This window comes from Puma concolor, chromosome E1 (assembly GCF_028749965.1).
Source record: "Puma concolor isolate L17-30 chromosome E1, mPumCon1.1.hap2, whole genome shotgun sequence".
NCBI lineage: Eukaryota > Metazoa > Chordata > Mammalia > Carnivora > Felidae > Puma > Puma concolor.
In genome coordinates, this window is record NC_141680.1 from 33,895,167 (window position 1) to 33,921,402 (window position 26,236).

Consider the following 26,236-nt stretch of genomic DNA (forward strand, 5'->3'; position numbering starts at 1 on the left):
AGGTAGAATTAGCAAACAAAGGCATTAAAATAGCTGCCAAATCAGGCAGCTAATTACACTGGACCTTGATGAAGTGTAGAGATACCAAATCATAGGTGACACCAATTATAGACTTCAAAAAGCTGTCAGCATCAGCAGGGTAAGCAGTACCAAAGTAGATAAGAGAGATTGTGTTCTATTCCAGTAGACATAGACAATGTGAAGCTTGAGTGTTTTGACTCTACTTTACTATCATACATTCAAGAAAACACATCCTTCTCCTTTTAAGGGGAGAGGGAGGCCACCTGAGAGATTTTTGTCCCAGAGACTAAACACTACCTGAAAAGGACTATTACAATCTTAGATCATGGATCTGATGAAGGTTTTGTTTTTGTTTTTGTTTTTGTTTTTAATTTAGGTGTAGTTGACATACAAGTTAGATTAATTTCAAATGTACAACCTAATGATTCAATATTTGTATATATTGCAAAATGACCACCACAGTAAGTCTAATAGACATCAGTCACCCTACAGAATTATAATTTTTTTTCTTATGATGAGAACTTTTAAGATCTACTCTCTTAGATGAAGCTTTAAATTTCCCTTCCCCTGAGCTAATCACTGCATGAGTAATTATAGGACTTGCCAGCTTAGTTATAGGAAAAATAAAGAAGCTGTATTTTCTCTGTACATCCCAGTTATGTTTGAAAATTTGGCCTATTTCTTTTCAGTATGATCAACTCTATTCAGAATAACTCTGCTTTGATGTTTTGTTGATGGATCCTCCTTGAAATTTTTTCTACTTCAATTCAGTATTTATATTCTCCTCTGACCTACAATTGTAAGGTTGAATATTGCTTTCCATTCACTTCCCTGTAACTGAAGTGCACTATGGGTGGTAGTGTTAATGGTTAAAGAGAATCAGAGCTAGACACTGATGCTTTGTGAAATATCCTATACCACTGTTTATTCCTACCTTATTTCCCAGTTGTGGGTTTATCTTATTTCAGGAGGCAGAGATACTTGGATTTTTGATAATTCACCGGTTCAAAGTGTTTTCCTGGAAAATGGTAGGCAGTTATTTTTCCTATCACTTCTTGGATTCTATAGTTAAGACCTGTTTCCCTTGAAATAAAGGGCCAGTAGCTGGAATTCTCATGATTTTTTCCCTCAGGTTTTATTTCTATTTCTTTTGGACTGTTGTATTAGGATTCAGAAACTGGGCAGAATCTTCTGTGTATTTCTTTGGCTACCACTTTTAAATTTATGACTGAGGCTGAATCTCTTTTCTTGTTTCACAGCTAGTAATAAAAAATTTTGTTGAGTTTTACTATTTTTATTTACTTTCTCATAGAATGATTAACTTCTGTTCTTCTGTATTTACCTAGAATCTTTATTCTGCTATCTTTAATTAAATGGAAGGGGAACTAAGAGTATTATAGCATAATTTGTTAAATAATCCAAAATTCATTTCCACAAAAGCCATGATAAATGCTTATTCAACATCTGCTTTAACACATGATACACCTACATGCTCTTCGCTGGCTAAGACAAAATGTTAGAAAATTCTTCCATAGTAGTTATGTTCCCTTGAACACTGAATTAGCCAATACTGTATCACCATTCCTGTGAAACACAGCATTAAGTTCCCATGAGCCTCTGATCATATTTTTTTCGATCAAGCAATACATAACCTCTTTATGTGTATTTCTGTTTAAAGGTACCTTATTTAATATACATTTTTGATTCATTAGCATCAAGATCATGGCCAAACACACTATTACTTGTGCCTGAACAAAACTTATCTGGTACAGAGGAGACTAAGTAGACAAATTATAGCCTCCTTGGATTTATGAACACTGGACAATGCTTCAGAACTATGCTTGGTGGCCATTTTAAACAGTGAAATCACCAACAAAAAACACCAAAACGAGAAATTGGTGCTAAATAGATAGCAAAAAGGATGCCAAGTTGGAACTTGCACTTCAGGTGGCTCAATTTTTCACTATTATGTCCAGTGATGACTTCAATATGCAGCGATATTGATTTTAAGGTCATGAGTAAATTTTCACAAGTAGGCTTGTCTGCAAATACAGACTATGCAAGTAGTGAGGATCAACTGTATTTATATTTGTAACTAGATGAACATTGAGGGCTACAACTGTAAATAGTTTTAGTTTTCTAAGCTATTTATAAGTCGATTCAGTTTTTAAAAAGTAAACAACAAATTTAGCCTAATTTGCATAATGCAATATATTTATTGGTTTGTATTATAATATAATTAACATATGAATATATCTCTAATTATATAATTTATATTTTACCTTTTAATTTTAGTACATTGGCTATTTAGATGAGAGCTTTTTAGACAATGTATATGAAAAATAGTTTTAATCTTTTAATTTTTGCATTTTAACTTACATTTTAATAACCTATATTAAATTTTGTACTCTTTTCACATGATTCCATTTCACTTTTTCATTTCGTTTTCTAACATAGAGAATGAGTATACATTGAGATCATGATTAAAATTTTAAAAAGGGGGGATTTGGAAAAGAATTTCTAAAGAACTGAAGATAGATAAATACATTGTTACAGTTCTCAGTGTAGGTCTATGGAACATATTTGATTTAACAGTTTGTTAGCTTGATTTGTAACTTCTAAATAGACATAAGATCTGAAACTTCCATTTGTACTCTTGTTCTGGGCCCCACGAAAGCAAGGGGTTGATCTGCAGCTATAAAAGAAGTGACGGAAATACAGAAAATAGCAATATTCAGCATAGTGACTCACGCCTGTCTATGGGAACCATTGCAAGTGACCATGAGGTAGGGACTGTATGCATAGGGAGAATGCAAATCAGCAAAGTCAACATCTATGCAGGAAGGCTTCAAGGAAAAGGTGAAATTTGGAAGAAGAGGAGGGAAGAGACTTGAGAAAAAAACTCCCGTAATTATGGAAAAAGTTTGTTAATTTCAATGCCTCATTACTGGGATTAAAAAGGAAACACCCTTAGAAGTCTTACTTCAATTGCAAAGGTTTGTTATTTATGATCACTGTTTAGATTAGGAGTGCAGTGGCACAGAGCTTGTTTTCATCAAATGCTAATGAGTAATAATTGCTATCATAAGTAATACTACTCTTCATAATGACACAGTAGAATACCTCTTTATCATATCTATTTATGATATCAGTGGACAGAATATAATAGGCAACAATTTTATGGAGAGACAAGAACACATAAACCTTTCAAATGAGCTGTCACAGTGGTGATAGAGTGATGTGAATAACAACAAAGAGTTTGCAGGCAGAAGTACCTGAGATGAGCTCCTAAGAATGCCATTAATTCGTAGATAAATGTATTCAACCTTTGTGAGACTCAGTTTATGCATCTGTACAAATGGGGATATTAAAAGCTACTTTGCAGTGCTGTGGGAATTAAACTGAAGTGATGTACATAAAGCACTCATTGTAGTGCCAAGAATAGAGGACCGTATTCCCTCCTTATCTGTGGTTTCACTTTCCACAGTTTCAGTTACTTGAGGCCAACTGCAGTCTGGGAGCAGGTGATCCTCCTTCTGACCTATTTTCAGAAAGTCTACAGTGGCCTAATACTATGTCATGATGCCTACATCATTCACCTCATTCACTTCATCACATAGGCATGTCATTGTCTCACATCATTACAAGAAGAAGGCTTGGTACAGTACAATAAGATATTTTGAGAGAGAGAAACCACATTCACATAACTTTTGTTACAGTATATTGTTATAATTGTTCTATTTTATTATCATTTATTGCTGTTAATTTCTTACTATGCCTAATTTATGAATTAAACTTTGTCAAAATTTGTAATGTATGGGAAAAAGAAAGGTTTATATAGAATTCGGTACTATTCTTTGTTTCAGGCATCCAGTGGGGGTCTTGGAATATATCCTCAGCAGGTAAGTGGAAACTACTATACTCAATAAGTTGAAGCTCCATTAATATTAGTATTATTAATCTGTTAAAGTGAAAATCAGATCATGTTCCTCCTTGCTTAAAAGCCTAAGGGTGGGAGAACCCTCTTACATTATTGATGGGAATGCAAACTGAACTGGTGCAACCATTCTCGAAAACAGTATGGAGCTTTCTCAGAAAGTTAAAAATAGAAATATCTTCCTATCCAGCAGTTGCACTACTAGGTATTTACCCAAAAAGATACAAAAAGACAGATTCAAAGCGAGTACATGCACCCTGATATTTATAGCAGCATTATCAACAATAGCCAAACTATGGAAAGAGCCCAAATGTCCATCGATTGATGAATGTATAAAGAAGATACACACACACACACACACACACACACACACACACACACACTGGAAAATTACCTAGCCATCAAAAAGAATGAAATCCTGCCATATGCAATGACATGGATGGAGCTAGAGTGTATTATGTTAAGTGAAATAAGTCAGTCAGAGAAAGACAAATACCATATGGTTTCACTTATATGTGGAATTTAGGAAACAAAACATGAATGTATGGGAGAGGGAAAAACAGAGGGAAACAAACCACAAGAAACTATTAATAGAGAACAACTGAGGTTTGATGGAGGGAGATGGGTGGGAGATGGACTGGATGGGTAATGGGTATTAAGAAAGGCACTTGTTATGATGAACACTGGGTGTTGTATGTAAGTAATGAATCACTAAACTCTACTTTTGAAACCAATATTACACTAAATATTAACTAACTAGAATTTAAATAAAAATTTAGAAGAAAAAAAATTTCCAAAGGTGCTCCTTACATACAGCGAAAGCCAAAGTCCTGACAAGGCTTGTGAGGCTGTTTCCACTCTGGCCATCCCATCCCATCCCATCCCCCTTCCTTTCCACTCTGAAGTCATCTCCTCCCACACTTGCTTCACTCATTGCTCTGGTCACATAGGCCTTCTTGGCTGTTCCTCAGGGTCAGATACACTCACAGGCCAGGACATGTCCATTTTATGTTTCTATGCTGCAATATGCTCCTACAATATCCCCGGCCATGTTCCCTTACTTCCTGTAGGTTTTACTCATATGTCCTCTTCTCCGTGAGCCCTTCCAAGACCATTTTATTTAAAATTGCAGACTTCCTTCTGAGAAGTTTCTATCCCTTTTTCTGCTTTGTTTTTCTCAGTGCTGTTTACTGTGCTGTGAATCACAATACATTACTTATTACTTTCACTTTTTGTCTCTCCTCATTGGAAGCTAAGCTCTCTGTAGTCAAGGGTTTGGGTCTGTTTTTGATCATGGCTATATTCATAGGCACTCTATGGCCCTTCCTAGGCACTCATTAAATATTTATTAGATGATGATGATGATGTATTTGTTGGTAAACATGAAAGCAAATGCATAACCACAACATCCACCACATTTGTTCACTTAGTCCTTCAGCGGATATCTTATTTGTGGGGGTGAGAGAGAAAAACTAATATTCCTGTATATTTTGTTAAGGCAAAGTGGAAGCATAAAGAGGCAGACAGAATGAACTTTAACCTCAGCCATGCCATTAAGTAACTAAGTGCCTTGCACAGTGATTTACCACCTCTGGATTTCAGGTGCCACAGGAGGGAGTAAGATTGAAGACTATGAACCTTAAAGGCTTTTCATTCACCAGCACAAAGGGATCCGTTGTTTCCTTGTCTTACATTTTTATTGGCAAAAATATGATATATTAGTATTCAGATTTTTAAATAACACTTTTTTTGTACTCATCCTATTTCTTAAGCTCCTCACTCCAATCTTTTTCCCCCCTCACATTCCAGTGAGGAAATTACTTTAGCTTAAAGACTTAGAATTCAGAAGGTGTGTAGAAAACTGTTGTTTGTCCCTTTAATTATTCATTCTCCTTTTTCTTTTCCATAGTAATACCACTTCTATCATAGCACATGGCTGCTGCCCCCCAAAATATATTTCTCACAGTTCTTTGCTGGTGGCCATGGCCATCTAACGAGGCCTAAATTTTGGCCAGTGGAACATTAGTGGCAGTGCTATTTGTAACTTCTGGATCATTGCCTTAAATGGGAAGTGTTCCTGTGGGTGGGATTTTGGTGTGGTAGCAAGTTGTCTTTGACCTTGTAGACAAGGGCAACACTTAAACATTCCTGATAGAAGGGTCCTGGCTCCTCAACACTATAATGCTGTCCCAAACACCCTGGAATGCCTTCCATGATTAGATTTAAGAGAGAAATTGACTTCTGTCTTGATGAAGGAGGGTATTTTTCAGTCTCTTGTTATAGTAGTATAGCTTCTGTGTGAACAAATACAATAGAATATAATTTTAATAACATTTTGTTCTGAATCATGTTGTCAAGACTAGAGTAATCATTAAAAAATAATGTACTACATTTATTGAGCCATGACATATGCCAGAAATTCTGCTAGGCAATGATAATTTTTAACTCTCAAAGCAATCCAGTAAAATAGATATTATCCAAACTTTCCAGATTAGAAAGCTGACACTTTCAAAAGTTTTGACACTGGCCCAAACTTACTTTGTTAACTATTCAAATCATGAGTTAGTCTATCATTTCCAAAGTGTTTTTAGTTACAGAGGCCCTCATCCTGACACACCACTATTAACAGAGCCCACATAATCTTTTCTTGGACCTTATCAGAATCAATGGTTCAGTCATAATTGTGCCTATTAGATTTGTGTCACACAGTGTACTATTATTAAATAGTTCTTCCTATAAATCTTTCTGTTTTTCCTAGAGTTAATAATTGCTTTTATTTTGCTTAGTTTTCTATGAAGCTATCATTAATTATTCTTTTGCATTCTTTGCCAAAAAATTGAAACTTATTTTAACATAGTCAAATACATCAGATGTTCTGTTACTTTGATTATTTTCCTCTTGGAAATATCATTCCTGGAATCTTAAATACTCTTACTCCAAATTGGATAGATTACCTCTTGTGTAGCTATCATCCCAGGACATGCTTTTACTTTCTAAGGTAATTGTCTTCACTGTCTTTTATGCAAAACATAAACTTTGACCCTATCTCATGCTTTCTACAAAAATTAACTTGAAATGAAACACATGCAAATGTTTGAGATAGGGAAACTGGAGGGACTCCATTTTAGAAAGTCTCCATCTCTGCTGTTTCCATGTTAGGCCCCATTCATTTATGTCCTGTATTTCACCTTGCATCAGAATAAACCAAAGAAGTTATGTTCCCACTCCAAGGGGAAGCAAGGAAGTTAATCATTCTCTTAGACTCCCAAGGACCTGATAACATGTAAGAAGAGCTGGATCCCAAACAAGTTCCAGGACATTAGATTTGAACAATCCTCTACTGATGCTGCTGGCATCCATAACCCCTGTGTTTAGTGATTTATGAAATAGCACCTATTCACCTGTTACTCACCTTTGATCGAACCCTACCCTGAATTACTGAAGGAACACATATGCTGGACCTCTTTTCCAATATAAACCCCTAACACTAAGTGATGAAGAGACTCACTCACCTTTCTTTTCCAAGTCTCCCAGACACTCAATCTGCTATACTCTATCACTTAACACTATTCAATAAACTCTGTTTTCACTTCTTGGCTTATGTTTGATTCTATGCTGTGCAAAGCCAAGGACCCTCTTGGCTGGTCATGTGGGGCCCTCTCTGGGTCCTCAGATGTAGCCTGCCAATATCATGTTACAACTAAAGTTTCTAGAAGACACTTTTTAAAAGGTAATAATGACTTTGGGCTGGAAGCATTTTTTAATAGAAAAGTGGAGACACAGATTACAAATAAGAAAATAGATCAATTAAAAATCTCCAAAAAAAATGTTATTCAAAAGACACAGTTTAAGAGAAGTAAAAGGCGGGGAATCTGGGTAGCTCAGTCAGTTAAGCATCTGACTTCAGATCAGGTCATGATCATGTGGTTTATGAGTTGCAGCCCCACATTGAGTCCACACTGACAGGAGACTGCTTTTGATTTTCCCTCTATCTCTCTCTCTCTCTCTCTCTCTCTCTCTCCCTCCCTGTCTCTCTCTGCCCCTCACCCACTGTGCTCTCTCTCTCAAAATAAATAAATAAACTTAAAAAAAGAAAGAAATGAAAGGCAAAACACAACCTGAGACAAAGAATTTGCAAAATGTATATTCAATAAAGAAATGTATAAAGGATATATAAAGAAAATATAAGAAACTCTCACTACTAAATAATAAGACAAAGCCATGAAAAATGGAGAGCCCAAAAGATCTGAACAGACACTTTGCCAAAGTAGATATATGAGTGACAAAAGAAAAGTTGCTCACCATTATTAGAGAAATGCAAATTAAAACTTCAATTAGATACCACTGCTGTGCCAGTTATTAATTGATTGTTTTTCAGGTCCAGATTTTCCCTTCAAGCCCCACTCTGTGATATCGATCTGGATTCCTTAAGTATTCCTCCCCTGAAGTGAGCGGGTTGTTAAATTTTCTCTGTAGAGTGCTCTAGAGGTATGCTGCCAGAGGAAGAGGGCTCATCTTGTTGGTTCAAGCTGCTGCACCTTTGTTCAGTTGTGCAGATGTGTAGGCATCTTATACTGCCTGAGCCCTGTGCCCAGAATTCGTGGTTCCTGAACAGAACTGGAAATGTGTTTCAAAGTCAGTAAGAAGCACAAGGGAGGTCAAGAGGAATACTGGGGTCTGCATGACCAAGAGGAACAAGAGCTAGGATAAAAACTTCACCAGGAGTGAGTGAGGACAAAGTCTTAGAAATCACCAAATATAAGAGGTTTTTGTCCTTGATGCATTTTTGTATGTTTCTGACTATATGTTAGGGGGACCAAGACCATTTTAAAGATCTCTGATCTGATAAGAAAGCTCAAGTAACTCATTCAGATTCTCGCAGCTGGTATGTGGCAGAAATTGGATTTGAACCTACATCTATTAGTCTATGAAATCTTCCAACATCACACAAGCATTTGCCAAACTGTATTTTACTGAACGTTACTTTTCCTCAATGACAATAGTTATTACATGGTAGGGAAGGAGATCTCTTGAGCAGTTAAGTTTTGGAAAAGCTGATAAAATAGCTGTCTTTCCTGTGGGACTTTTAAAGGAATATACCAGTTGTTAAAGAGCCATGTATGCAACATACGACAGATATATTTCACCCCCAACTGTTTTCCTTAAAGGAACATCTCTTGGGACTGGTGTTCTGCAGAGTATAATTTGGAAATTGGTGCATTACAAATTGTAACCAATGACAATGTCATAATAATTTAATTCTCCTTTCATGCTCTAGGGGCATAGCACTATGTTCTCAAAAGAGTTTCAGTAAGCCACCATTTACTTATTCTGAACATGGGAGATGCAATTTTTGTTTTTTACTTCTGTGTGGTTTTATAATACTCTAGCCTCCTATAAACAGGCAGAAGAATCAGGCTAATAGTCGCTTGAAAAAGAAAATCTACATTGCTGATGCATAATTACTACCCCTTGCATTGCTTTCTTGGATGCTTCACAGGACACATACTTAATGCAGTCGATCCTTTTATCATATTGCTGCCTTACAATTGACAGTTTCAGACATTTCTGAGGATTTACAGTTCCCCTCCACTCTTAGTATTTTTTTTTTTAAACACAGACACTTCTCTGGTCCTTACTAAAGGTTCTCCAAAGTAGTTACTTAAGCTGGCTTTTCTATTTTCCTCTACTTGTTTCCAAGCACTTAGGGATATAGCTTTTAACTTAAAAAGTCTTTTCAAAAAGTAATAGGTTTCAAGAGAGCCTGTTGAAGAGTGTTAAGAAACAGCTCCAGAGAATACAAACTATATCTGATGTAGAGGGTGATGTTAGTGGTTTAGCAATTTTTGACTACACTTTTTTATTTTATAAAAATAATAGAAACACATTGGAAGCAATTCAGGAAGTAGAGGAAAAAAATTCATTACTTTGTTTCAATCATGATTAGCATGTTGGGGTAATTGCTTTTTCCCTATGCATTTTTACCCTCGTTTTTTGTCTGAGTTTCCTTCCAATATTGCATTCTGCTCTTTCACTTATGAGTACATAAACATTTTTCCATGATGCTTCATGCTTTTCATAACCAGAACTTTAATGACTCAAAAATATTTCAGTAATTTATTTAATTATTCCCTTTTTGAAGCATATTCAGATGATTTTCTGTTTTTTTCCTCTATAAATTCTTCTGTAACAAACATATGGTATATAAAGCTTTTCCCTATATTTTGAACTCTTTATGGTAGTTTCTTTTAAGCAGAATTACTGGGTCAATGGACATGAACATTTTTATAGCTCTTATGGTTATTATCAAATTGCTTTCTAAGAGATTCTACCAATTTACAGTGCTGCTAACTATGTATAAAGCTCAGTTATTTAAGGATAATATTACTATTAAGGCAACTATTAAGGATGCTAGCTTATGCATTTCTGTATTTCCAATTTTATTGACATTATGTGTAATAGGGGATAATTAAGGCATCAGTAAACAGACCTCATAATCTGCTTTTGTTTTACTCCAAGTCTGTAAAGTAAATGCATTTAAAAGCAAAGCATTTGATTGCCACATCCTGTGCACTCTTCTACGTGTTGGGAAATCGTATGTAACAGTACATAGAAATGCCTTGGGTTGGGGGGGTACCTGCCGAATCCTCATTGATTCTCTGAGGTCTGTCATATCTAAGTCTTGGGTGCACAGGTGGGTTCTTCAAGTCATGCTTTACTAGCTCTCGCCTCTCCTCTCCAGTTGTAGCTCATGAAAACAAAACTTGCTACCTGATCCTGATTCCCTCTTTCAAGAACTTTAACTAAGAGATCCAGAAGTTTCAGTCATCTGCATTTTCTAGGAAGTCAAAGTTCATGAAGACATAGGGAGTGGGCCAGTCATTTGGAGGTCCAAATAGCTAATGAGCATCAGAAAGAGGGTTTCTTTAGAAAGAAACAGAGACACTGGGGAAAGAGACAGAAGACGAAGGGTTGCTTTGGTTCCTTTTGACTTTCTTGTTTCCATGTTCAGTCTCTAGTATGAGTAGGCTATTGGGCTTGTCTAGTATTGTATGACATAGTCAGGTATTAGTTGACTACATTACTTCTTGCTTAAACCAGCTTGAGGTACTATCTCTGATTTGTGACAAAATGATCCTTGACTCAGGCAGACAATAAACTGTGAAGGAGAGAGGGTACATCTGCTGAGTCTCCTGCAGAGTCCCAGTCTCCCTCCCACACCCCCAGCACTGCAGCCAGGGCACAAGTTCTGAGATATACTGTGTACTCCATTGCTCCTGGTGGGATCAGGCTGAGGCCAAAGCTTCCCCTGATATTGTAACCTTTCTTGGTTTATTCCCAACGTGTGTCCTGCTTCTCCCCCACTTTTACCTTTCTTCTAGGAGCATTTACCCTATAAATCACTAGCATTCAAATCCTTGGCTCAAGGTCTGCATCTGGGATAATTCATCCTAAAACAATGGCTTGTCTTACAAGGTGGGGAGAGAGTAGATATGTACATAGTAAAGTGAATGAACTGCTAGCCATCATCATGCACCATGTGAAGTTTTAAGGGATGAATTACCTCATTCTAAAGCTTACCTTGGAAGAATGGCAATTAAAGCAGAATAATCTGAAAAACAGATCAAATCTGACATGTTCACCATAAGCCAGCCTTGTTACTAGTAAGTAATTTTGTGCCCCGTGTTTGCATATGTCTTTTGGGACCAGAATAATGTTTGATATATAGAAAAACCTATGCTCTAGCTTAACCTATTATACAATCATTGTAATGTATCCATACTCTGGGCAGAAATAATATAAATAATCAAGGAGCAGAAGGCAAGCTAAGTTGTTTAGCTATAAATTAGACTCTACATAACAAAACATTGTATACTGGCCTATACTTTTTAAAGTATTCTCTCTAATGTCATCCAAGCTCTGTAATGTAAATTACTTTTTGATAATCATAGATGAATAGGCGATAGCCAGCAGAACCTATGTATTTTGAACTTCAACTCTTGAATTAGTTCTCTAAATCATGAAACAAATAAACAAACCTATTCTTCCCTGTTGTAGATGTTGTATCACAAATAACAGGTTCACCAGAGAAAAATATTTTTGAAGGTAATCAGGGAAGCTGGATGATACTTGAATGAAGAAGGCATGGTCCTTGCCTTCAAGCAGTTTAAAATACAATGAAGATAGGAATTTTATTCTTCTCAGTTGTCTTTATTTATATGTTCACTTACATCTTGAAGAATCTCAAATCTTTTTTGGGGGAAGGGGGTAACTTTTTCTCAAGAAATGACAGTCTGTAGTGGTAAGACTTAGAACACACATTCTTGGCTTAATAACTACTTTTAAGCATTGGCATTTGATTTTTCTGGTCTAGTTTCCTGCTGGGTAAATAAGGCACAGTCATATTCAAAGTTTTTCTATTGTCTTAATCTCATAACTGTTTTAATACTCCCTCCAGCCAGAAAGAGAGATGAAATCTGACCTAAGTTAGTACTTAACCAAATCCCAAGTGTATACCCCATTGAAAGAGAGCTAAGCTTCTAGAAAAGTCAGAATTTCACTAAGTTTTCAAACTTTCTAGCTGAGTCTTTACTTCCAAAGCTTTAAGACCTGTGAATAAATACAGTTTCATGAAAATACAACTCTGGCGAAAAGTGCCAACTCTCACCTGTATTAAGAGAAGACGATACTTTAAGCCAAGAGCCTATTTCCTCTTCAAATCTCTGTCTGCTTTATTCTTTTAACCACAGTTGCAGCCTCCCTCTCAATGCATCTTCTTCCACTTAATCTCTGTTCCACCTCTGGGCCATCACTTTGAAATATACAGTACCTGGAAAAAACGACCTCAAGAGAAGATATGATTCCTCAACATATTTTATGGGTGAATCTACAGGAGGAAGAAATAAAATTTTTTAAAAGCCCAAGATTTAATGAAAATGGGAACAAATCATAGTGGAATGCAGTTCCAGTTATGAGCTACAAGCACATTAAGGAACATTGAAGTTGAGTGTGCTTTATATCCCTAACGTCTGGAGCACACTGTGATTTAGAGTGGCCATTAAAAATTATGCAAAATATGCAAAATTAATGTGCATTGATTTTCCTTTTGGTGAGTCTCCTTTTATAATTTTACTGTGCTTTGCCTTCTTGCCTTAATTTACCTGCCCTGTCAGTTAACTTGAGTTCAGAAACAGCAAAGCCAACTTATTTGATTTTAGGATGGTTGAATTTGACTTATTAATAGAAACCACATGGAAAATGAAAAGAGATAGAGATTCAGGGATCATAAAGAAAGGGGTTAAATTCTAGCTCTGTTGCACACAGTTTTCCTTATACAAGTTGTCCGACTCTGTTGTTCCTCAAGTTTTCATAGATAAGTAGAAATAATGCTCATTTATTTGTTAGTAGTTATTGTGAGGTATGAGATAATCCAGGTAAAGCATGTCAAATGCCTGCTTTGCATGGTGCCTGGAATATGAAGTGTGACTGTCCTTTCACATAATTTTTTAACAATGCTTATAATTCAATTATTGATCATTCCAGGTAAAACATTTGTTTGCAAATGTATATATAACACAGAAAATATGGGGCACCTGGGTGGCTTGGTCCATTAAGCATCAGGCTCTTGGTTTCCACTTAGGTTGTGATCTCACAGTTGGTGGGATTGAGCCCTGAGTTGGGCTCTGTGCTAATAGTTTGGAACCTGCTTGGGATTCTCTCTCTCCCTCTCTCCTCCTCTGGTTTCTCTCTCTCTCTCTCTTAAAATAAATAAATAAACTTAAAAAAATTACATTGCAAGCAAATTAAAGGAAAAGATTGCATTTTTTGCAACCATCTCTTCTCAGTTCCTCAGAATGCCTAATAAATAAGTGTTGAACGGAGTTTTGAAACAATAAAAGTTATCATAAATTAAGTATATGTGTTGGATTTTTTTGTACTTTAATATTTTTATGCGTTGTAAAAACTGATGCACAAGATGAACAATCTGAATCATTGAAAAAAGTATAAAGTAAAAATGGGTCCAGGTCAAAAATGGCAGTGGCTGTGTCCCAGTTTTCAGGGCTGCTAGGTCAGTGAGGGGCACAGCTGGGGCATCCATGTCAAGTGGTGCCCATGGTGAGGAGGGTTCAGCTTGCATGTGGAAGGTCTTCATATCCTTGGTAGGGCTTCCTCAGCAGAGGTGTGAGCATGTTGAACGTCTTCCTGAAGTCACATCTGGGAGAGCAAGAGAGACCTAAGTTTGTCGCCTACCCCCATCTACACATCAGGGCCAATCCCGTTCCTTGGGGAGATGGTAATCATACTCCATTCCGTAACTCTCACACGAATCCACTTCCAACCAGCTATGAAGATGAATAAAGAGAACATGGACCACCACCCAGTGGGGACCACAGCACCGGTTTGGACCATGAGTCTGCACACAGACCAAAAAGCATATGGGACCTTAAGCTCACCTTCCTTACTTGTATCAAATGATACTGATCTCCCATCCCTTTGCTTATGACAGATGTCTTACATAAATAACTTCAATTTGTTCATGAAATAAATAAATAAAGTTAAAAATGAAGTTTGGTAAGAAAAAGACATCAATGGGGGAGGGGCAGCAAAATCTGTGTAAAGTGAGGAGTTTATTTTTTGAGAGAGAGAGAGAGAGAGAGAGGGAGGGAAAAAGAAAGAGACAGAGCATGAGTAGGGAGGGGCAGAGAGAGAGGGAAACACAGCATCCAAAGCAGGCTCCAGGCTCTAAGCTGTCAGCACAGAGCCTGACGCGGGGCTCAAACTCGTGAACCGTGAGATCATGACCTGGGCCGAAGTCAGACACTTAACCGACTGAGCCACCCAAGAGCCCCTAGCGATTCCTCTTCTTGTTACATACCCAGAAAAATCGAAAGCAGGGGCTCTAAGTGATATGTACACACCCATGTTCACGGTAGTATTATTCACAATAGCCAAAACATGGAAGCAGCCCAAGCATCGATCAAAGGATGAATGGATGAGCAAAATGTGCCATTTGCATATAATGAAATACCATTCAGCTCTAGAAAGGAAGAAGATTCTGACACATGCTATAGTGTGAATGAATCTTGAGGACATTATGCTAACTGAAACAAGCCAGTGACAAAAAGATAAATACTGTATGAGGTACTCACAGGAGTCAAAATTATATAGAGAAAAAGTAGAATGGAGCTGGGAAGCTTTTGTTAAATTGGTATAGGTTTTCAGTTTTACAAGATCAAAAGAATTTTGGAGATGGATGGTGGTCATGGTTATACAATATTATAAATATTTTTAATGCCACTGAACTTTACACTTAGAAATGGCTTAACATGGTAAATTTTATGCTGTATGTATTTTAGTCCAATAAAAATATTGGAAAAAAAACAGAGAAACTGGATGAGGGATATCTATCTTTGCAACTTTTCTGTGAATCTGGCATTAATGCAAAATGAAAAGTTAGTTTTAAATAAGTAGTCACCTTTCCAATCAAAACCCTAAGTCCCCAGGCACCCTCCTCAGAGACAACTACTGGAAATATTTCATTACATACCAACACACATGCACACACAGTGAGAATCCTCAAGAAAATTCCCCAATGGAACCTGAGAAACCTCTCTCCCTTAATACCAAACAGCCACTTAAGGATGTTTCTGTCTTGTGGACAAAAATGACAGGGAGATAGATTATGATCACTTCTCCAAAGCAAGATATGCCAAACAAGCTTGCTGGATCCTTTCCTCTAAGTCATCTGCATAACCGCACTGAGGAGATTGATTGAAGTGCATTTCCCATCTCCAAATGTTTTTAAAGAGAACCATGAGGTTCTTGGAAAAAATCCACTGACTACTGACTGGTGAAAGACTGAATGGGGTTGTTTTCAGAATTTCTCAACTCATTCAGTTCACTAAAAACCCAAACTTCTGAACAACAAAAAAGGTCAATTACTTCAGTGAGTTGTGGTTCAAAGTTCCAATGTAACTTTACACTGTTAGTCAATATATTACACTTTTTTTTACTAGTTTGATCCAGACCTATTCTATATCAAAACCTGTTTTAAGAACACAGAAATGGATGAGGTGGCCATAACCTAAAAACCAGTGCCAAATAAGTGAGAATTGTATGGTTAATTCTATGGGATATGGGGAAAAATAGTAAAAGGAATTTTTTTTTATCCTTGTTAGTTCCTTATGCCAGGAACCCAAATGGCCCAAATCCAGGGAGTTCATGTGCAGGTTTTGAGCCATTGTGAATAAAGACTAGGTCAGCCCTGTGCAGCACTGGTCAGGGTACCTATCACTTTAACAATGACATCCCAAGACCTGAAAGTCCGAAAACTTCCCTGCAGCACAACAGAAATGCTTTAAAAGTTGATTGCCTTCTGACTGCCTCTCTGATGGATTGTTGCTCTCTGCTTCTTTATCACACACCTAACTCTGGATTCAAACTTTCCTTTTTTTTCCCCCATCTTTTCAAGGTTTTGTGCTCAAACTTGCAATGTCCTCACTGCTTCAAAACTCTTTTCATTGGGGCATCATCTTTAACCATCATCAGTGATGTATTCTCCTATCAGCCATGACACTGAGCTCGCTACCCTCGACAAGGGACTCTTACATATTGATTTCAAGCAACCAGAGAGAAGGACACTTTTGTTTTGTAACATCGTTCTCACCTCTATCAGTTTCTGATAACTGCAACTAGTCTTTGGGGTTAATAATTCAGACCCAAATAGAGGGGTACCTGGGTGGCCCAGTCGATTAAGCATCTGACTTCCGCTCAGGTCATGATCTCAGCTGGCTCGTGAGTTCAAGGGGGCTCTGTGCTGACATTCGGAGCCTGGATCCTGCTTCAGATTCTGTGTCTCCCTCTCTCTCCACCCCTCCCCTGCTAACACTCTGTCTCTGTCTCTCTCTGTCTTAAAAATAAACATTAAAAAAATTTTAAAAAGAGCCAATAGGTGGAATTGGAGAAGTCATAATAATTGACACGCAGTATAATGCACAGTATTACATTCGTTAATGTCAATTTTATAACAACTTTAGCTAACAGATGAGAAAGTAGACTTGGGGATAAAGTTATTTGCCTGCAGAGGACACTATAGGTAAGACACTCTGGCCACTGCCCCCATGATCCTTGTCCTCCATCCTTAGAGAGTGTCTTTCTTCCTATCAGAACCTACTCTTAGGGAAGGTGTTTTGAATATCTGTGTGTTACCCCTCTGAGAAATACTTGCTTTGTAATCTGTTCACTTATTCAGTCAACAAACAATATTTGTTCATTATAAACTAGTCATCCTATTGGATGGAGAACCCTGCAGCAAACAAAGCAGGCAGGCTTGTCCCATGTGGAATACTGAAATCCCTGATAGCAATTGAGGGAAAGATCGTGAAGGGGGAATAATGAAGATGGTGTAAAGGGATACAATATAGGATGCTATTTTTCACTCAGTGGCCAGAGAATGCCATTTTGAAGCATTTTAGATTGTTACTTAAAGTAAATCCAAATTCGACAGGGGCGCCCGGGTGGCTCATTGGGTTGAACATCTGACTTCATCTCAGGTCATGATCTCACCATTGGTGAGTTTGAGCCCTGTGTTGTGCTCTGTGCAGACAGCTCAGACCCTGGAGCCTGCTTCAGATTTTGTGTCTCCCTCTCTCTCTGCCCCTCCTCTGTTCACACTCTGTTTCTCTCTCTCAAAAAATTAAACATTAAGGAGGAGGAGCCAAGATGGCGGAACAGCATGGGAGTTTTTTTGTGTGTCTCGCATCCATGAAATACAGCCAGACCAACAGTAAACCATCCTACACACCTAGAGAACTGATTGGAGGATTAACACAACAATCTGCACAACCTGAGCCACAGAATTCAGCAGGTATGCGGTGCAAAGAGGTGAACTTGGGGAGAGAGAAGCTGGCAGCGGGCAGGGAGCCACTTTTGCAGATGGAGAGAGGACAGAGACTGGGGGGGGGGGTGGATGGGGAGAATACGGGAAAAGCACCCTTCCCCAAAAGCAGCTGGAGAGAAAGCAGAAAATTGGAAACAGCCACAGGGACTAAACCAAAAAGGGAGAAAGGAGAAAGGAGAGGGTTTAAATTCCATTAAGACTGTAAACAAGGGGAGTGCAAAGTCTGCAACTCCGTAGCTCGATACCTGGTGGTGCTCTGGTGGGAAGAGCAAATCCCCAGGAACAGAGTGGGGTCCGGGAGGTTCTCAGCCCACACAGGGAAAAGCAGATCCACTGCAGGAAGGACATTTGGTAGAGACTGTTGAAGCCACCTGGTCCCAAGAGACCCTAGAAAACAGCCACATTCGTTGGTACTGGAACAAGGTTGTTAAAGGTGAAGCCCGGTGCCAGATGTGTGTTGTGATTTTCCATAATCCCTGAAAAGCCACTGCAACACTATCTCGTGAACTTCTTCTGGGGTAGGCTGGCATCTGGCCGCAGTCTTGGGGCACCGGCAGCAGCAGGTCCAGCAAGCATTCATGGGTGCAGCTGGAATTCGGCCATTGTTCAGTGAGACCCTCCCACAGAAGGGCAGAAGGGGTCAAAGTCACAGTCCTTTGAAAGTAAGGGGCCGGGTAAAACAGCCGCATCTAAGACCAAACTTGGGAGAGAGGTACTGCCTGGGGCCTGGTCACAGAGAGTGAAAAAGCAGGGAGTGGAAGAGAGCTGAAGACAGGAAGGGTGTGCGATTGCTGATCCAGGAGAACAGACTGGGTAGCTGGGTGGCACCATTTTCACCACTCCTGTGCATGTGCATACGCACCTACAAGCCTTGCAACAATCCACCCCAGTAGGGTAGCAGCGCCATCTAGTGGAGAGCAGAGCCATTACACTGATCCCCGCCCAACTGGGCCAACTTTGCTCTTCAAAAAAACAAGTCTCACCACCGGCTTAGTTTATGGACAATAAAGTGCTACATAGACTGACTTCTAGGGGAAAATGAAGTAATCTCAGTCCCACTTCAGTCTGTTAGCAGGTCCATCTATTCGATTTTCTTTCTTTTGTTTTTTTTCTCTTTTACACTTCTTTTTCTTGAATACAGAAAGAGAAAAAAATCATTTTTATTTTCAATTTTTATTAAAAATATTTTTCTTTAATTTTTATCACTATATTTTTACTTTTGTGTAAATTTTTTCAAATTCTATTTTACTTCCATCATTTTATTTTAGTCTACTACAGTGTTCACTTTTTCAAATTTTCAAACGATTTCCTTTTTTCCATTTTTTCTTTTTTCTCTTTTTCGTTCCTTTTCTTTTTCTTGAATATATAAACAGAAAAAATTCATTTTTGTTTTTAATTTTTAATAAAATATTTTTGTTTAATTTTTTTCTACCATATTCTTTACTTCTGTATATATATTTTCAAATTCTATTTTATCTCCATCCTCTCATTTTAGTCTACTTCAGTGTATTCATTTTTTCAAGTTCTCAAATGATTTCCTTTTTTTTCTTCTCCTCCCCCCTTTTTTTCTCTAATCTGTCAAACCACTTTCAACACCCAGACCAAAACACACCTAGGATCTAGCATCATTTATTCGATTTTTGTGTGAGTGTGTGTTTTTAATTTTAATATATATATATTTTTAATTTTCTTTAATTTTAATTTTTCTACCTCATTAGTTCCTTTTCTCCCTTCAAAATGACAAAACGAAGGAATTCACCCCAAAAGAAAGAGCACAAAGAAACGATAGCCAGGGATTTAACCAACACAGATACAAGCAAGATGTCTGAACCAGAATTTAGAATCACGATAATAAGAATACTAGCTGGCGTCGAAAATAGATTAGAATCCCTTTCTGCAGAGATAAAAGAAGTAAAAAATAGCCAGAATGAAATGAAAAATGTTATAACTGAGCTGCAATCATGGATGGATGCAGCAGCAGCAAGGATGGATGAGGCAGAACAGAGAATCAGCAATATAGAGGACAAACTTATAGAGAAAAATGAAGCAGAAAAAAGAGGGAGATTAAGGCAGAAGAGCACAATTTAAGAATTAGAGAAATCAGTGACTCATTAAAAAGGAACAACATCAGAATCATAGGGATCCCAGAAGAGGAAGAGAGAGAAATAAGGGTAGAAGGGTTATGTGAGCAAATCATAGCGGAAAACTTTCATAACCTGGGGAAAGACACAGACATCAAAATCCAGGAAGCACAGAGCACCCCCATTAGATTCAACAAAAACTAACCATCGACAAGGCATATCATAGTCAAATTCGCAAAATACTCAGGCAAGGAGAGAATCATGAAAGCAGCAAGGGAAAAAAGTCCCTAACCTACAAGGGAAGACAGATCAGGTTTGCAGCAGACTTATCCACAGAAACTTGGCAGGCCAGAAAGGAGTGGCAGGATATATTCAGTATGCTGTATCAGAAAAATATGCAGCCAAGAATTCTTTATCCAGCAAGGCTGTCATTCAAAATAGAAGGAGAGATAAAAAGTTTCCCAGACAAGCAAAAATTAAAGGAGTTTGTGACCACTAAATCAGCCCTGCAAGAAATTTTAAGGGGGACTCTCTAAGGGGAGAAAAAAAAAAAAAAAATATATATATATATATATATATATATATATATACCAAAAGCAACAAAGATTAGAAAGAACCATAGAACACCACCAGAAACTCTAATTCTACAAACATCATAATGGCAATAAATTCATATCTTTCAGTACTCACTCTAAACATCTGTGGACTCAATGCTCCAATCAAAAGACATAGGGTAACAGAATGGATAAGAAAATAAGATCCATCTATATGCTGTTTACAAGACCTACAGACACTTTCAGATTGAAAATAAAGGGATGGAGAACCATCTATCATACTAATGGTCAACAAAAGAAAGCCAGAGTAGCCATACTTACATCAGACAATCTAGACTTTAAAATAGAGACTGTATCAAGAGATGAAGAAGGGCATTATATCATAATCCACCAAGAAGACCTAACAATTGTAAACATTTATGCACCAATGTGGAGCACCCAAATATATACATCAATTAATCACAAACATAAAGAAACTCATCGACAGTAATCCCATAATAATAGGAGACATCAACACCCCACTCACAACAATGGACAGATCATCTCATAAAAAAATCAACAAGGAAACAATGGTTTTGAATGATACACTGGACCAGATGGACTTAACAGATATATTCAGAACATTTCATCCTGAAGGAGCAGAATATACATTCTTCTCCAGTGCACATGGAACATTCTCCAGAATATACCATACACTGGGACACAAATCAGCCCCAAATAAGCACAAAAAGACTGAGATCATACCGTGCATATTTTCAGACCACAATGCTATGAAACTCAAAATCAACCACAAGAAAAAATTTGGAAAGGTAACAAATACTTGGAGACTGAAGAACATCCTACTAAAGAATGAATGGGCTAACCAAGCAGTTAAAGAGGAAATTAAAAAGTATATGGAAGTCAATGAAAATAACACCACAACCCAAAACCTGTGGGACATAGCAAAGGTGGTCATAAGAGGAAAGTATATAGCAATCCAGGTCTTCCTAAAGAAGGAAGAAAGATCTCAGATACACAACCTAACCTTATGCCTTAAGGAGCTGGAAAAAGAACAGCAAATAAAACCCAAAACCAGCAGAAGACAGGAAGTAATAAAGATTAGAGCAGAAATTAATGCTATCAAAACCAAAAAAACCAGTAAAACAGATTAATGAAACCAGAAGCTGGTTCTTTGAAAGAATGAACAAAATTGATAAACCACTAGCCAGTTTGATCAAAAAGAAAAAGAAAAGGACCCAAATAAATAAAAGCAAGAATGCAAGAGGAGAGATCACAACCAACACAACAGAAATAAAAACAATAATAAGAGAATATTATGAGCAATTATATGCCAATAAAATGGGTAATCTGAAAGACATGGACAAATACCTAGAAACATATACACTACTGAAACTGAAACAGAAAGAAATAGAAAACTTGAACAGACCCATAACCAGTAAGGAAGTGGAATTAGTAATCAAAAATCTGCCAAAAAACAAGAGTCCAGGGCCAGATGGCTTTCCAGGGGAATTCTACCAAACATTTAAGGAAGAGTTAACACCTATTCTCTTGAAACTGTTCCAAAAAATAGAAATGGAAGGAAAACCTCCAAACTCTTTCTATGAAGCCAGCATTACCTTGATTCCAAAACCAGACAGAGACCCCACTAAAAAGGAGAACTATAGACCAATTTCCTTGATGAACATGGATGCAAAAATCCTCAACAAGATATTAGCCAACCAGATCCAACAATACATTAAAAAATTATTCACCACGACCAAGTGGGATTTATACCTGGGATGCAGGGCTGGTTCAATATCTGCAAAACAATTAATGTGATTCATCACATCAATAGAAGAAAGGACAAGAACCATATGATCCTCTCAATAGATGCAGAGAAAGCATTTGGCAAAATACAACATCCTTTCTTGATAAAAGACCTCAAGAAAGTAGGGATAGAAGGAGCATACCTCGAGATCATAAAAGCCATATATGAACAACCCAACACTAATATCATCCTCAATGGGGAAAAACTGACAGCTTTCCCCCTAAGGTCAGGAACAAGACAGGGATGTCCACTCTCACCAATGGTATTCAACATAGCATTGGAAGTCTTAGCCTCTGTAATCAGACAACCCAAAGAAATAAAACGCATCCAAATTGGCCAGGAGGAGGTCAAACTTTCACTCTTCGCAGATGACATGATACTCTATATGGAAAACCCAAAAGATTCCACAAAAAAAATGCTACAATTGATTCATGAATTCAGCAAAGTTGCAGGATATAAAATCAACCCACAGAAATTGGTTGCATTCCTATACACCAACAATGAAGCAACAGAAAGAGAAATCAAGGAATCGATCCCATTTACAGTTGCACCAAAAACCATAAAATACTTAGGAATAAATCTAACCAAAGAGGTGAAAAATCTATACACTGAAAACTATAGAAAGCTGATGAAAGAAATTGAAGAAGACACAAAGAAATGGAAAAAGATTCCATGCTCCTGGATAGGAAGAACAAATATTGTGAAAATGTCGATACTACCCAAAGCAATCTACATATTCCATGCAATCCCTATCAAAGTAACACCAGCATTCTTCACAGAGCTAGAACAAATAATCCTAAAATGTGTATGGAACCAGAAAAGACCCCGAATAGCCAAAGCAATCTTGAAAAAGAAAACCAAAGCAGGAGGCATCACAATCCCAGACTTCAAGCTATCCTACAAAGCTGTAATCATCAAGACTGACACAAGAACAGACACTCAGATCAACGGAACAGAATAGAGAACCCAGAAATGGACCCACAAACATATGGCCAACTAATCTTTGACAAAGCAGGAAAGAATATCCAATGGAATAAAGAAAGTCTCTTCAGCAAGTGGTGCTGGGAAAACTGGACAGCGACATGCAGAAGAATGAACCTGGACCACTTTCTTACACCATACACAAAAATAAACTCAAAATGGATGAAAGACCTCAATGTAAGACAGGAAGCCATCAAAATCCTCAAGGAGAAAGCAGGCAAAAACCTCTTTGATCTTGGCCATAGCAACTTCCTACTCAACACGTCTCTGGAAGCAAGGGAAACAAAAGCAAAAATGAACTACTGGAACCTCATCAAAATAAAAAGCTTCTGCACAGGGAAGGAAATAATCAGCAAAACTAGAAGGCAACCGACAGAATGGGAGAAGATATATGCAAACGACATATCAGATAAAGGGTTAGTATCCAGAATCTATAAAGAACTTATCAAACTCAACACCCAAAAAACAAATAATCCAGTGAAGAAATGGGCAAAAGACATGAATAGAAACTTTTCCAAAGAAGACATCCAGATGGCCAACCGACACTTGAAAAAATGCTCAACATCACTCATCATCAGGGGAATACAAATCAAAACCACAATGAGATACCACCTTACACCTGTCAGAATGGCTAACAACTCAGGCAACAATAGATGTTGGTGAGGATGTGGAGGGTCTCTCTCCGCAGATCTCTTTTGCATTGTTGGTGGGAATGCAAGCTGGTGCAACCACTCTGGAAAACAGTATGGATGTTCCTCAAAAAACAAAAAATAGAACTACCCTACTGTCCAGAATTTGCACTACTAGGCATTTGTCCAAGGGATACAGGTGTGCTGTTTCGAAGGGACACATGCACCACCATGTTTATAGCAGCATTATCAACAATAGCCAAAGTATGGAAAGAACCCAAATGTCCTTCAATGGATGAATGGATAAAGAAGATGTGGTGTATATATATATATATATATATATATATATGTCTGTATATATATACATATATATATTTATATATATTTATATTATACATATTATATTATATATGTTAAATATATATAATATATTATATTATATATATTAAATATATAATATATATATTTATATATATATACACACACCCACACTGGAATATTACTTAACAATCAAAAAGAATGAAATCTTGCCATTTGCCATTTGCAACTACATGGATGGAACTGGAGGGTATTATGCTAAGTGAAATTAGTCAGTCAGAGAAAGACAAAAATCATATGACTTCACTCATGAGGACTTTAAGAGACAAAGCAGATGAACATAAGGGAAGGGAAACGAAAATAATATAAAAACAGGGAGGGGGACAAACCAGAAGAGACTCATAAATATGGAGGACAAACAGGGTTACTGGAGGGGTTGTGGGAGGGGGATTGGCTAAATGGGTAAGGGGCACTAAGGAATCTACTCCTGAAATCATTGTTGCACTATATGCTAACTAATTTGGATGTAAATTTAAAAAAACAAAAAATAAAACAAGTTTTTAAAAAAGAAAAATAATAAACATTAAAAAATTAAAAAAAAAACACACAAATGTTCATTAGACAGAAGAGGGTGCAAATGACAGAAAGATGCTCCTTTAGGGCATGGAATGCTGGCATGAGAGCCCCTTGAAGTATGTCTTGTGGACTGGTTTGCATTTACTTTTCATGAGTGTGTGTCTAAGGCAAAAAATCCTCTCACTGGAGAGAGCCACTCTTCACTTCCAGAGCTTTGAAGGAAGGTAAAGGGGGGCATTTTTATACAGTCTGTACCCCAAATTAGAAATATACTGCACTGCCTGCTCAGGAACTGGAGTCTGGATGAAAGGAAATGATATGTCAATGTGTATGAAGACTGAAGCAGGTAAGGCACATAGGTAACTCAAACTGGGATGTTAGGACTTCAGCCTTGAGGCCAGTGGCTTCTAGGTATTATTCAAGGGAACCCCAAAGTTAACGTAACTTATTAATCAATCAGGTCTATGACCCATCGTAAGGCTGCTTGGCTCATTTTTTACCTAATAGCAACAGCGATGTCACATATAGAATATTGAAAGAGGCTTATTTGGAGTCTGCAAATCTACCAAAGGAAACAGAATCCCAGCTTGGGAAACTTTCTACTAGAAGTTACACATGTGAAGGCAAGAAGATGGGGCTATTTCAGGAAGAGGAGACTGGAGCCCAGAGAAAGCATAATGAGTGAATTCAGAAACTTACATTATTCAAGTAATCTAAGAAGTAGTAAGTAGGTAAGGGATGTAATTAAGGACCGGTTATCTTTTCTGAAAGCTTTGGAGTTTCATTATGTAGGCTGTGGTCTTCAGAGACTGGCTGCAGGAGGGCCATTTGTTGGTTCTGTGGCTTTAATTTAAGAATATATGTCAACAAGCCAGTCTTGGCCTCAAACAGATTTGAGGCTTCTGGAGTTTCAGATTTCTGCTCTCTAATCAATTTTGTTCTGTGCCTTAATCACTTTTTACTGGCTTTGTGTTTTCTACTTAGGTGAAGTGAAATCATGCCCCAATCTCCTCAAAGAAGGGTTTTATTTTCTTTTCCCTTCCACATGTCCCTTACCTCTTAACTGAAATATTGCACACGGCTGCCGCCAAAGGATTAATTTTTCATGCCTGACAATTCAGCAGATAATGTTATTTCTTTGTAAAAAGTGAAAGGTGGTTTGTTGTGGGCTCAGACCTCCAACATCAGCTGGTCATTCGCACGTGAAATGGAGTATTGTCAGCAGGGAGGGCCAGGAAACGCCTCCTAAGCCACTGCCCCTGTTGGCTCAACAAGGGGACCCATTGTTTCTACTCATTGCTGTGGGGCCATTTTACAGAGTGACAGATCCCTGCTAAGGGCCAGAACCCAGTGACCTTCTTCTCTGATGCCATCAATCATGTGCACTGGAGTCAGGTGGAAATCCCATTCTACAGCCATGGTGAGCAGCCTC

General features: G+C 37.7%; 1 pseudogene; it reads left to right on the forward strand.

Moving 5' to 3' along the window:
• Positions 1-13,990: 13,990 nt before the first annotated feature.
• LOC147574256 (cytochrome c oxidase subunit 6A1, mitochondrial pseudogene) lies at positions 13,991-14,341 on the forward strand (annotated as a pseudogene).
• The last annotated feature ends 11,895 nt before the right edge of the window (positions 14,342-26,236 follow it).